Source organism: Silene latifolia, chromosome 1, assembly GCF_048544455.1.
Source record: "Silene latifolia isolate original U9 population chromosome 1, ASM4854445v1, whole genome shotgun sequence".
Lineage (NCBI taxonomy): Eukaryota > Viridiplantae > Streptophyta > Magnoliopsida > Caryophyllales > Caryophyllaceae > Silene > Silene latifolia.
In genome coordinates, this window is record NC_133526.1 from 196,607,515 (window position 1) to 196,620,195 (window position 12,681).

The 12,681-nt window shown below is 39.5% G+C and overlaps 1 long non-coding RNA gene across 1 annotated transcript; it reads left to right on the forward strand.

The window, feature by feature from the left end:
• The first annotated feature begins 9,839 nt into the window (after positions 1 to 9,839).
• Positions 9,840 to 12,444, forward strand: LOC141620355 (uncharacterized). The gene is made up of 3 exons (XR_012531948.1): positions 9,840 to 10,104; positions 10,202 to 10,311; positions 12,076 to 12,444. It is a non-coding gene; the product is annotated as an uncharacterized LOC141620355 (long non-coding RNA).
• The last annotated feature ends 237 nt before the right edge of the window (positions 12,445 to 12,681 follow it).

The window sequence follows — 12,681 nt, forward strand, 5'->3', positions numbered from 1 at the left end:
AACATTGCCATTTTGGTCGATCCCAACGGACTCGTTTTGGAAGATCAGAAAACCCTTGATCATTTTCTCTACTTTGGTTCTGAGTGGTCGCCTCCCTTTCTCGACACCACCTTGAATGAGATTCTTAACCAAGATCTGGTTTTGAGATCCAGGTTGGATCCCATGTACGCGTTGGGGACTGGTATTGTTAACAAGGATCATAGGTATCTTTCCCTTTATGGGGATATTCTGCTTTGCGATCCCTATCATGTTCTCCGCAGATTTGGTGCTGAAACTGATGTTGCCTCTACGGTCCTAGATCTGACCCGCAAGTATGTGGGATTGTACCTCTGCTTTGATGGGCGTATCCTGGAAAAAATTAAGGCTGCCCACGACTATTGCTTGGCAAACAAACAACAGCTTGAGATAGTCCTCGTATGCATGTCTCTTTTTGAAGAACCAGACTCATACTATGAACACCTTTATCAGACACTGAAGCTTTTCAATATCAAATCCTGGTTCCTTTTCGACTATGACAGCAAGGTTTGCCGCAGGATGTGGCGTATATTTGGCGAGGGATATCTTTGGCCTGGGGAAAAGTTCATCATTATACCACCTAACTGCGAATCTGCTGAGCTGCGCGGAAGAGAGATCATCACCAAGAACGGAATTACTGAATATCCCTTCACTCGAACCGCTATCCTAAAACGAAGGTTGGAATTTGTCAGATCGCTCACTCCGGTTCATTTATCATTATTCAAAACTGCCCTGCTTCAGAATGGTAAAGAATTCAATTCCGAGCAGCTTCGAGGCAAGAACTTTCTCCTCTACCTTGATTCGAACCAATCTAACCCCCGGCTCTTTTACAACCTCTTGATGAAGCATTACCCGGAAATGAAGGCCAGGGGCTGGGAAATTGTGTTTGTTCCCCTGGATGTTGTGACATACACGGAGCGCTTCTGGAACAGCGAAATGGTGGAACGGGTTGTCGTTAATTATCGCTTTAGAATTGATTCAAACGTTCACCAGATGCCGTGGCCTGTTATGTCTCCCTCTGCTGCAGCTGAAGCGTCTGTCAAGAAACAGTTGACTTTCCCAGGAGAGGATCAGTGTAGTCGCCTCGTTGCTGTCGGGAAAGATGGCAACATTGTTTCCAGACGAGTTGCAGATCAACTCGAGACTCATGGGGTTACCGAATCTCTGTTTGATGATGTTTTGGAGAGTGACTTGGCTCTTGAGTTGGCCTTAATGCCCGAAATCAAAGACTACTAAGTATTATTTAAACTATATCGTATGCTTTTTTTTTTTCCCCGATATCAGTCAGACGATCACTCATGTGTGCTTTTGCTTTCTGTATTTGTAAAATTGACGTCGTTAATCTTTCTATCTATTTTATGGACTGACTAATTTATGTATTCGGGTGGTATTCGTAATTGACCTTTGTTATATAAATGCATTTTCACTTATTTGTAATTTGTGTTAATAGCATCATCTGCCAGAGACCCAGAGTGCCGGAGGAGGGAGTCATTTTCACTTATTTGTAATTTGGGTTTCCATTAGATTTGTTTGAATTGTTCTTTTCTCTCAAAAAAAAAAGGTGATTTCGATTAGCTTGAGGATTATACTTAAAGGTAGATTATCCTACTCGGTTTCAATGTTGTAAAGTGAGTAATTAGTGACTAATAATAAAGGGTAACGAACTGTACACTGGGCATACCATATTACAGCAATCTTCCGATTAGGACAGTATGTTATTGGTAACTCGACAGCGGTCGCAGTAACCACACATTGATGGCAGGAGCTGCTGTTTTGGTCCCCAATTCCGAGGTATTGGCCGTAGACAGGTTCAATTGCCGGGTTACCGACACAAGTCCTAAAGAACCCTGACGGGTTGTCGGTGGCGTTTGTAACGAAAGTGCGGAAAATGGTGTTTAAGTTGGTTTGATAGGTACTTCTGTTGGTGAACATTGTGTTATTTGAACATACGTGGTCGGTTTGGGTTGACACGGTTGTCGTTCGGTGGATCGTTGTAACGATTAGCACCGGTAAAAACGCTAATAACCAACTATTTTCCGACATTTTTGTGCTTAATTACTAACGTTAAGGACGAAAGAAAAATTGGGTTGACCAAGAGTATTGATGGATACCGCATTTGTAATTGAGGACTAGATTAGTACTTCTTCATAAGGAATAAAAAAAGAAAATTTTTCACATGTACCCCTCGAATATGGCACAAATTCTCCCTTATGACGGAGGGTATCCGTCGCAAACTTGCGACGGATACCATATCGTCTCACAAAAAACCCATAAGGGTGAGAGACAAAGCACATGGGGTGGGTGCCCACCTTGTCCCCTCTACCCATTTCCACTCACATAATACCCGTCACAATATCCGACCCGTCGCAAGGGAGACCTACTGCTAATATGGAGCTAATCCCACTTATACACCTGTTTTTATAAAGCTCACTTGTACCTCCAACTTCCTAATTTATCTCACTTATACCCTATAGTTAAGTATAGTAAATGGTTAATATTGGGGATAAAGTGGGGAAAAAGTGGTAAAAGACAAAAGTTGAAGATGAACTCGAGTCATATATATTGAATTTGGAGGGGAAAACGATGTTTGTTGGAGAGAAAACAAATATTTCAATTAGGGTACTCTCCTCCATATTATTTATGTAGCCCTTAATAGAAGTGGGTAATTAGTGACTAATAATAAAAGGTTTATGGTCGTGATCCCTTATGAGGGGTTAGTTTTCAGTACTTGTCGTTAGGAGCACCTAGACCAAAACACAATTTATAACTTCACAAACAACTCTACAATTAGTAAAGAGGCAAGTAAAGGTCGGATCCCAAGGGACGGGAATTGAGATGAGATTTTCTATTGCAACTAGTGGTGTCTAAGGGTGTCACAATTTGGGGTTTGAAGTAGAAGATCACTAAACTAAATAGCAATGAAAGTAAACAAGCAAGATGAATTAAAAGGGATGTAAACAATTGATAAAAAGCACTAGGGTGTCATGGGGTCATAGGGGATTCATGGGAATTGATCACACAAACATATTCTCAAATTATAAGCAAGCAATTATTGTTGTGATGGATCGAGTTGGTTTATATCTTACAATCCTAGGAAAGTTTGGGTCCCGGAGCCGAATCGATTAGATTGTACAACACCTACAAGTCGACTTAATCTTCCCTACTCAACAATATGCATGGTCTAATGAGACTCGAGTTGGTTTATGTCTTACAAGTCTCATTGAAAAGATAGATGATGGGTAAAAAATGCAAGGATTCATAGGCTCACATTTCATCAAACATAACATGTGCATAAGTTGGGATCACAACAAGCAAGCAAATAAATTATGAAAACATATTAAATTAAGCATGAATCATTCCCCATGTTGGTTTCCCCTAATTACCCATTAACCCTAGCTAAGGAAACTACTCACTCATTATCATGTTGACCATGCTAGCAAGGTTGTCAATCATACCAACAAAGTGAAACATGATAAATAAATAAAAGTGATTAATAATAATTAAAAAGGGATTAAGAGAATTATACCTACTAATGATTCCAATAATAAAGCAAAGAATAAAAGAAGTACTTGATGATTGATTGAAAGGTTGTCAATCTCCCAATAATAACCCAAATAATCTTCAATTACCCAAAATAAAGGATGAACAAGAGAGAGATTAAGGAAATAAAACTTGTATTAAAACTTGATTAAATGTTGATTACAAGATTAAATGTTGATTACTGTAACCAAAAAAAAAAATTAAATGTTGATTACAAGATTAAAGAGAGATTTGATTGATATTTTCTACACTAAAGATTGCTAAGAAGAACATGCCCTTCTAATTAGACTAATGGGGTATTTATAGTGGGGATTACGTACATAATTTAGGGTTTACTAAGGGCTTAAATGACGATTAAGTCCTTCAGGAATCGCCGGTCTCTAGGGAGACTCCGGTCTCTTTTTCGCCGGTCTTAGAAAAAGATGCGCATCCTTCCTTGAAACTTGTAGAAGACGAAAAGACTGTCTGGGAATCCGGGCGTTTTTGGCACGGGACGGGCGGATTTGGGTGCTTCTGGACGGGCGTCCAGAGGAGGAAGACGGGCGTCTTTGGGATGTTTTGGCCGAGCGTCCAGCTGAGGAAGACGCTCGGATTGTAAGTGGTGGACGGGTGTCTTCAGGGCAATCCGCACGGATTGTCAAACAGTTTCGTTTCTTCTTCTTTTCTTCCTTTTTCTTCATAAAATCCTTGAGGATTTCCTCGGGCATGCAAGGATCTTTTCTCATCATTGCCCATCTACTATAGTATGTACAAAGATCTTCTAATCTTGTCTCTCCTTGATGCTTGGTCATTGAATTCAATCAATTTAGCCTCATTTTGCCATGAAAATGCAAGGTTTGCACTCCTTTCCTACCAAGGACACAAAACCTCAAAGAATATGCAAAACAAAGGACTAAAGACAATAAATGACCCAAATATGCACTAAAAAGCATGGGAACAAGGCTAATTCGGGGACTAAATATGCTCTAATTATGGTCACATCAAATATCCACAAACCGAACCTTTGCTCGTCCTGAGTAAAGAGGTGACAAAGACTATGACCATTATTTAAACTAACCTAATAACATAGCCGATATGAGACAATTAGCGGGTCTCACTCCGCCCCTTCAACTCATAACAAGACAACCATGAGGTAGGATGCCTTCTTGCAAGGCAATGTGGGTATTGCCAAAATGGCGACACATCCAAACATTAAGCACACAAAATAAAGTAATGGATGCATCTACAAAAGAATAACCACTTTCCTCATCTAAGTGGCGGAAATTATCTACAAGGGAAGCAATTCAAGGGTACACACTCCTTTATAGATGCAATTTCTTCAAACTACTAAGCCTAGAAGGATACCAATAAATCACCTCCAAGTTGTGTCAAGCTAGGGTACCTTTGTCCACAATCGTTAAATGCTTTTGTCAAGAATAGACTCCCTATGGTGTTAGAAACACTGGAGGATCGCGGAATTCCCCTTCTTGCCTAGACAAGAAGAAGGATCGTCCTCTCTCTAACATGCACAAAAATGGATACGATGGATCGTCGTCAAGGATCGAAGATTAAAGTAACATTAAGGACGAATTGATAATAACCCCCTAATATGTTGCACATCTTTGAGATTACCCCCTAATAAAACGTTTTTACAAACTTACCACCTAATATGTCTTTTTTATTTCAATATGGACACCAAAACTGAATTCCGGTGACAAAAGTAGATGAACGTGTACTTTTCCGTCCAAAAAAGATGTTACCTGACCATTATACCCTTCTAATATGTATTCAAAATCACTCTTCTTCTTTCTTCATCTCTCTCTCTCTCTCTCTTCCTCATTTTCTCAGTTTATACCACAATGTCTTCCTTCTCTAATTGTAGCTCCTACAGTAGAAATCAATACCCTACATTCTACTTTTGTGGTAAACAAGTCTCCTTACTCGCCTCTTGGACAAACAACAATCCTGGGAGAAGATTCCAAGCATGCTCCAATTTCGACTCAAGCAAGCAAATTCCTGTTTGCAGTTTCTTTTGTTAGGGTGATAAAAACCAAACTGATTGGCAAAGAAATATAATCAACCAACTGTTAAGGGAGAAGGAGTTGAAATTTGGCTTTGAAAAAGAGAAGCCTAAGAAGCAGGAGCATGGCGAAATTAGGACTGGGCAATATGTATTGAAACAATTCCTAAAACCAATTTGTGTTGTCATTTTCATTTTACTTTTAGTCAAAGTTGTATTAACTAATAATTAGTGTGTTTGTGTATGGTTAAAATTGTACTTTTCTGCATAATGGAATGAAATAACTTATTTTATGTGATAAATTGTGTTCACAAAATGTTGAAAATGGTCAATTAAGCCTAAATTGTTCCATAAAATCACAGATAATGAGATAACAAACAACTCATTGAACTGAATTTGTTGCATACATTATAGTTGAGTTTATTCAAATTAAAATAACAACTACTGACATTCTGATTTTTTTTTTTTTTTTTTTTTTTTGGCAACGTTGAAGAAAGTATTTTACATTGTGGTGGTACGGCTCACTAAACCATACCTATAAACAACAACATAAAACACGAAGTAGCTACTAATAACATAATCTAAAACAACAAGGTAAATGCATCGGCTGACAATAATGTGTTGGTGGCGTACGACGGCAGTCAGGCCACAGACTTGCACTTCAAAAACATCCTTTACACTCTTCGATAGACGAGCAACGTTGGCCAAAGGAAGACATCCATCTTTGTTTGTTTGGATTGATGAAGCTTCGGAGAAATACCTACAACAAAACCCAATGAAAAGTCTCGGAGATTCATCTCCTTGGCTGTGATATACTTCCTCAGTAGACCAAAGAGCCCCCATAATCTCGTCTTTACTCGTCTTAAACGAAACAGCTTTAAAGAATTACCTACAACAAGACCCAAAGAAGCGTCTTGGAGATTCATCTCCTTGGATGTGATAAGCGTCATCAAGAAACCAACGAACCCCTTGACCCAACGAGGGAGAACAAAGTGCACTTACGCCCGAAGGACGTAGAAAGAAAAGGCGGAAAACAGACCATGAAAATCTGTCTCCAGAGGAGAACAAACTCCTACACTTTGGAACACCTCCCCCGCTGACCAGAATCTCGTGACCAAGACAAACGAGTAAAAAGGTGGGAAATAACTTAGATACCCACTTGAACTTTTCCCTTACCAAAACCCTCTTATAAAACCGCGGAGAGTTATGCTCAACACAAACCCGATGCAAAGTACCAGACGGCCTACTTAACCCGTGGATAAGGGGACATGACACCCCAAACCACAAGGAGTTTATTATTTGGGAAAACAGAAAAAAGATAAAAAAGACTTAGACATCAGCTTGAGGTGGATTCCACCGCATCCGACCCGAACCAACAACACAGCCAAGAAAACCCGACAACACCATACCACACACATCTCAAGAAAGAAAACCCTACACCATGACCTCAGACACAAAGAATGACGGAAACAACGGGCCCACCAAAACCAAGACCGATTAATCAGACAGAGCTGACACAACGACACCAACGACAACACCCGACACCAAACCTTAAACTCCCCAGAACCATCGGCTCTACATGCAACTAGATCAGTCCAATGGAACTCACATAAAACCACAAAAAACTACAACACTTTTAAAGGGTTCACACTTCCTAAAGGGAGTCTCAATGATCCGATTAACCAAAAAGTTAAAACATACAGGGAAAAAAACAAGGATAATTTTCCACAAGACTACCCAGCAAACCTCCAAAAGAAAGACTCATAAAAGAAAACACCTGCTACCTTAACAATCAAAGCAACTTAAAACGGAGCATTTTTTAATGATTAGAAAAAATACTCAACTTTTCATGGATTTGCAGGTAAACATTTTACACCAAGACGACATAAAAAGGACGATTTCTACCAAGGGTGGGGGGAGGGGCAGAGGGAAGGGGAGACACCCAAGGGTTGCATGCAGGGCTTTCGATGACAGGACGGAGGAATGGTCCATACATTACAAGCAAACAAAGGCTACTAATGTCATTTAGTTTAATAGACAAACACAGATAATGAAGGCCTTAAATAGAACTTTATTCCTTTGCCCATTTTGGTATGACCATGCTTGACTGAGTTAGGACTTCATTTGGTAGATAGCAGATGCTTAACTGTTGGAGGCTGGTTGATGTGTGGCAGCATATGTTGCTTTCTGCGCCTTCCTTCTTGCAGCATTCATTCTTCCTTCCTTTGCCCAGTCAGAATTACTCTCAGGTCTACCCCCTACATCTCTTGTCTTTGGTGGCGCTGGCGGATTCTTGCAAGTCCTTTTAGAATGACCAGGTTTTCCACAATTGCTACACTTATTTGACCTCTTAGGTCTTTTCACATACTTGTTTTCTTCTTCACCAGCTTTTCTCCTTCTCTTCTTAGATTTATGTCTTCCTGGCATCTTCCTTATTGGTGGTGGCAGAGGTTCGGGAAGCCCACTTTTCTCCCATTGTTGCACTCCTGGCATTGGAGATACAACAGGCTCATATGCCCTGAAATACTTCTTTTTAGTATAGGCTTCATCTGTAACACTACGGATTTTATAAGCTAAGTACTCGACCGAGTAGAGCCTACTCGGCCGAGTAGTGTCAAGAGTGTAGTCTGTTTGGATTCTGCCGAGGAATACTCGGCCGAGTATAGTGAATACTCGACCGAGTAGAGGATACTCGGCCGAGTATACACTTTACTCGGCCGAGTATCCGGTCTGGCGAAGTAATGTTTCCGCGGTTTTGGTTAAAATGATTAGAGGTTATACATAATCGTTCGTCAGTTTCTAAAATCATTTCTCCCCAAAAACATAAACTACGTTCATTCTCCTCTAATCATCTTCATCAATTCCAAGTCAAAGGTTGTCGATTGTGGGTTCTAGCATCTCATTCCGTGTCAATCGCCGTAGTAAGTGTCTTATACTTGTTCATCTATTGTCATTCTTATAAGTTAACAAACCCTAATTTGGTTAATTTGGGGATTTAGGGTTTTGGTCATCATATGTCGTTGATTGTTGATTATCGCTATTGTAGGTGATGATGTGTTACTAGTTGTGCATTTGTATGATTGATTGCAGCGTAGCGGATTGCGAAAAGGTAGGGTTTCTCCTACTCAGTACTGTTAATTGATTGAGATTGCATATGTTTTATAATTGTGGTTATCTCACTGATCATCGGAGGTTGGGTGTTGTGGTGACGGTATTGGTGTGGTTGTCTTTAACGATTGTGGTGTTGTGGTTTGTGATCTGTGTGTGTGATTGTGGTGGAGTCACTTGCGGGAGTGGCTTCACACTTTAGTTTGCCCTCCGTGGAACCCGTCACGGGAGGGGATGTGCACATTAAGGGACAGGGATTGTTAGTCGCTCGTTGATGAGCTAGACTAGGTGGGGATGGGCTGCGGTCACCCACCGCGGCGAGGGTTACCTGTTGCGATGGGTAATCGCGGGGCTACACACTTCGGTGTGTAGTCGATTCGTGTGAGATCGATGATCACGGCCTGGTTGTATTGTTGTTGTCTTATATTGATTGAGTAAGTCGACCCGTGTTGTTGTTTTGTAAAACTGCGGTGATCCATTCGGGGATGGTGAGCAGATTGTGACAGGTAATGCAGATGTTTAGCTATGGGACAGTCATGGGGAGTCATCACGTCAAGTCTAGCTTCCGTTGTTATGAGTTTAGATGTCTTGGATTTCATTTGTATTGAGACCTTGTACGTTTATTTTGAGTTGGTCTGAGATAATGTAATCTTTAACTTTTATACTTTAATAAATGTTGTTTGGAATTTGTAACTTTGATATACTAACCTCGGGAAACCGAGATGGTAACAGCCTTTCATGCTAGGGTAGTCCTTGGTAAGGTACCTTGGTATGAGGGGGTGTTACATCATCAACTAAGTAAGGCACATGCATACGCTGGTCTAAAATTGTAACGCCCCGTAAATTTCGGACCGTTAATATATTTCGAAAATAATTAATTAATCAAGTAAAATTTGACAATAATGTATTTAAAGTAAAAATAATTCAAAGAAATATAATTTTATTATATTTTGAAGAAAAGTATTTATTTTGATAGTTTTGAAATGTTTAAAAATAGTTTAAACCGTGTAAAATCTTTTATTTCGAAATAAGGGCGTATCGGGGGGAAAATGACAATTCGTTTGAACGTTGGGTAAACGAAATTGGAAATGGGTCGTATGAATACTCAATTTTATTGTAATCTCGTGTTTAAGAACTTTGGTCTTGACGGAATTCGCATTTGACTTACGGATTTAATTATTATCGAAACGAGTCAAAACCGACTCGAAAAATCCCGACTCAAACCCGAATCCCGTCCTTTCTTTTCCTCTTACGCGGCATCCCCTCCCCCCTTTACCTTTCTTTTCTGATTTTTGTTCTTAGTATCATCATCATCAACATCAAAGACCAAAAAACACCATTTATATAAAATCAAGCCAAAAATCGACATAACTCACTCGTTTCTTGTCCGTTTTTCGCATAATTTACCATTCCGGAATCCTCTCGTCGCGATCTACAACTTGGTACAATTTAATTTCAGTTTTCATTAAGTTTTTTTAAGACCAAATTTCGGAATTTTCGGTTTATATGCTTATTATTGTGTTTTAATTGTTTATTTAGGTGAAGGATTGGAAGACGAGTTCGGGGACTCGTATATTGTAGAGGATAGCAGCTAGTTGTTGTTAGGGTTTCGGTTTTGAGGTGTTAATTGCTCCTTTTTCTAGCTTAAGGTAACATATTTCGAGTTACTCGACGAAAGATCGTCACATGTTTTTGATTTTTGTATGTTTGGTGATTTTTGTTGGTGTAGAAATTTTCACATGTTTAGTATAGTTGCATGCATGTCAATGGGTAGCTTAAATTATGCCTTTTGTTAGTTTAAATTATCAAAGTTGTATTAGGGGACGATTAATTAATTTTCAGACGGTCTCATAATGTATAAAAATGAAAAAAAGAGGAGAAATGGTGCGGCAGCGGGCCCGGCAGCAGCCGACAGGCCGTGGCAGGCCGTGGCAGGCCCGTGGTAGGCCCACGGCTAGCCCATGGTTGGCCCGGGTCGGTCCGTGCTTGTTTCGCGGGTTTTCGTGTAATCTTGGTCTTTTCGGGTTAATTAATATTAGAATAGTATAAGTAACAAAAGGGTAGTAATTTGGATTGAAGCATACTAGTAACAAAAATTATGTTAACGGAAAAATTATGCTTATATTAATAGTTATCACATGTTAGGATAGTTTACAAAATGAAATCGTAATTAATAGGCTCAAAATGAATTTTATAGCTATAATTGTAATGTTTTGTTGATTGTCAAAAACCGAGCCTTAGTCCCTTTGATCGATGCGATGTCGATTAATTGAGTGATTGGTCACCGCAATTTGACCCGCACTGTCGCAGGTGGGGTTGCGGGTAAAAATTCGGTTGAATGATTTAGATAATCGGCCTTTTTCTTGTTTTAGGCCATTTATCAAGCTTTTGTTCACATGTATAGCTTATTGAATTTAATAGTGACTTGTATTGTAGAAATGGCCCTAGTTTCCCCTGAAGCCTTTAATATGGTTACTATTGTTAGAATTAGAAATTAGTATTGAATACTTATTGAGGATGTTGGGATTGTATCTTTGTAAATAGACATTATAAGCCTTTCACATGATAGAATGCTAGAATTTATATTGATAAGTAGGACTTTTTGCCCTCTTAAGGTTAAGTGGGCGTCTTACTTGACTTGTGTGGTGAGTCATGTGTGGTGTGGGCTAAAATATTCAAGCTGGGACTAGCTGGGACTAGGTCCTAGGTGAGTATTTCGGCCTTCATCATAGATAGGTCATTATAGTCTTTGACGAGTATATGTTCACTGCTTGATAGCCTTTGTGTTCCTGACTAGTGGATGTTTATCCAAGTTGGGGCATGACCTCAGGTACTTATTTTGATAGTATGGGGTCAGCTTAAGTACTAGCCAGCCCTTCGGTGGTGTCCTTAGGGTACTCACTTCACTTTGTTTTAAAAAAAAGTTGTGGGTCTTGGGTGCGGTGGTGTGTATCCGCATGTCTAGGTCTCTGCGTGATTTTAGGCTAGGGTTGTGTTGTCTCTTGGCCATGTTTTCTTAATAGTAACCGCTGAGCCAAGATACCGGTTCGATTACCTTCCCTACCTCGTGGTATAGACTTGAGTTACAAAGTGACTATTGACCGTACTAAGAACTTATGCCTGTCTTTGATATATTGCCCTTTCTTGTATGGTGATTTTATGAATCGTAATAGGTGAGATGTGGTTAAAGTTGATAAAGTTTGGATTACTACTTGTTATATGATTCACATGATAGTTTAGTTTGGTCAGTTTAGGGGTCATTTGCTAGAATACATGATAAGTAAATGGTTTATCAAATTGTTCACATGTTACATTACATGTTACATTAATTTTGACGATTCGTGGCTGGGAGGACTCGAAGTTACTCCCCACTGAATTGTGGCTTTCGTGTTTGTATAAAATGCGATTGGCAGGTTGTTGATGCTTTGTTGGGGGTCACAGACGAGCTAGTGAGCAAGGAACCTTGGACCTAGTTGGCTTTCTTTTGTAGAAACCTTTTACACTTTTGGTTTGTATATAATTTGAAGGGACATATGTCTCCCTTTTCTATTTTGGTTTGTATCCTTATATTTCCGCGTCTTTAGTTATGTATGTAAAGTAGTTTATCAGTTGTTGCAGGGTTTTTGACACTCTTCTTGAGTTGGAATTGGTTGTGAATGGTTTAGTTAGAAAATTTTTGAAATTGCAGGTTTTTTGGACTAGTTGAACCATTTACAAACATATCCTACCAGTTTTTCTGTAGAAATTACGTATTTAAGTAATTAGATAACGCTAAATATCAAGGGTGTCACAGTTGGTATCAGAGCCTATTGCTCTCGACGCACGTTTATGCACCCCACTTAGAAATCACTTGACCTTTAAATAATAAACTTGAGAGAAGGGTAAGATGGGTAGATTTAGGATTTTATGTGGTAGTCTGTTTGTGATTGCTAATTGTTAGGTACTAATTGATTTTCTCTTTTACAAGTTGGCTCTCCAATAAATGTAGATAATGCTATCTTACCTTAATCTTCCAATCT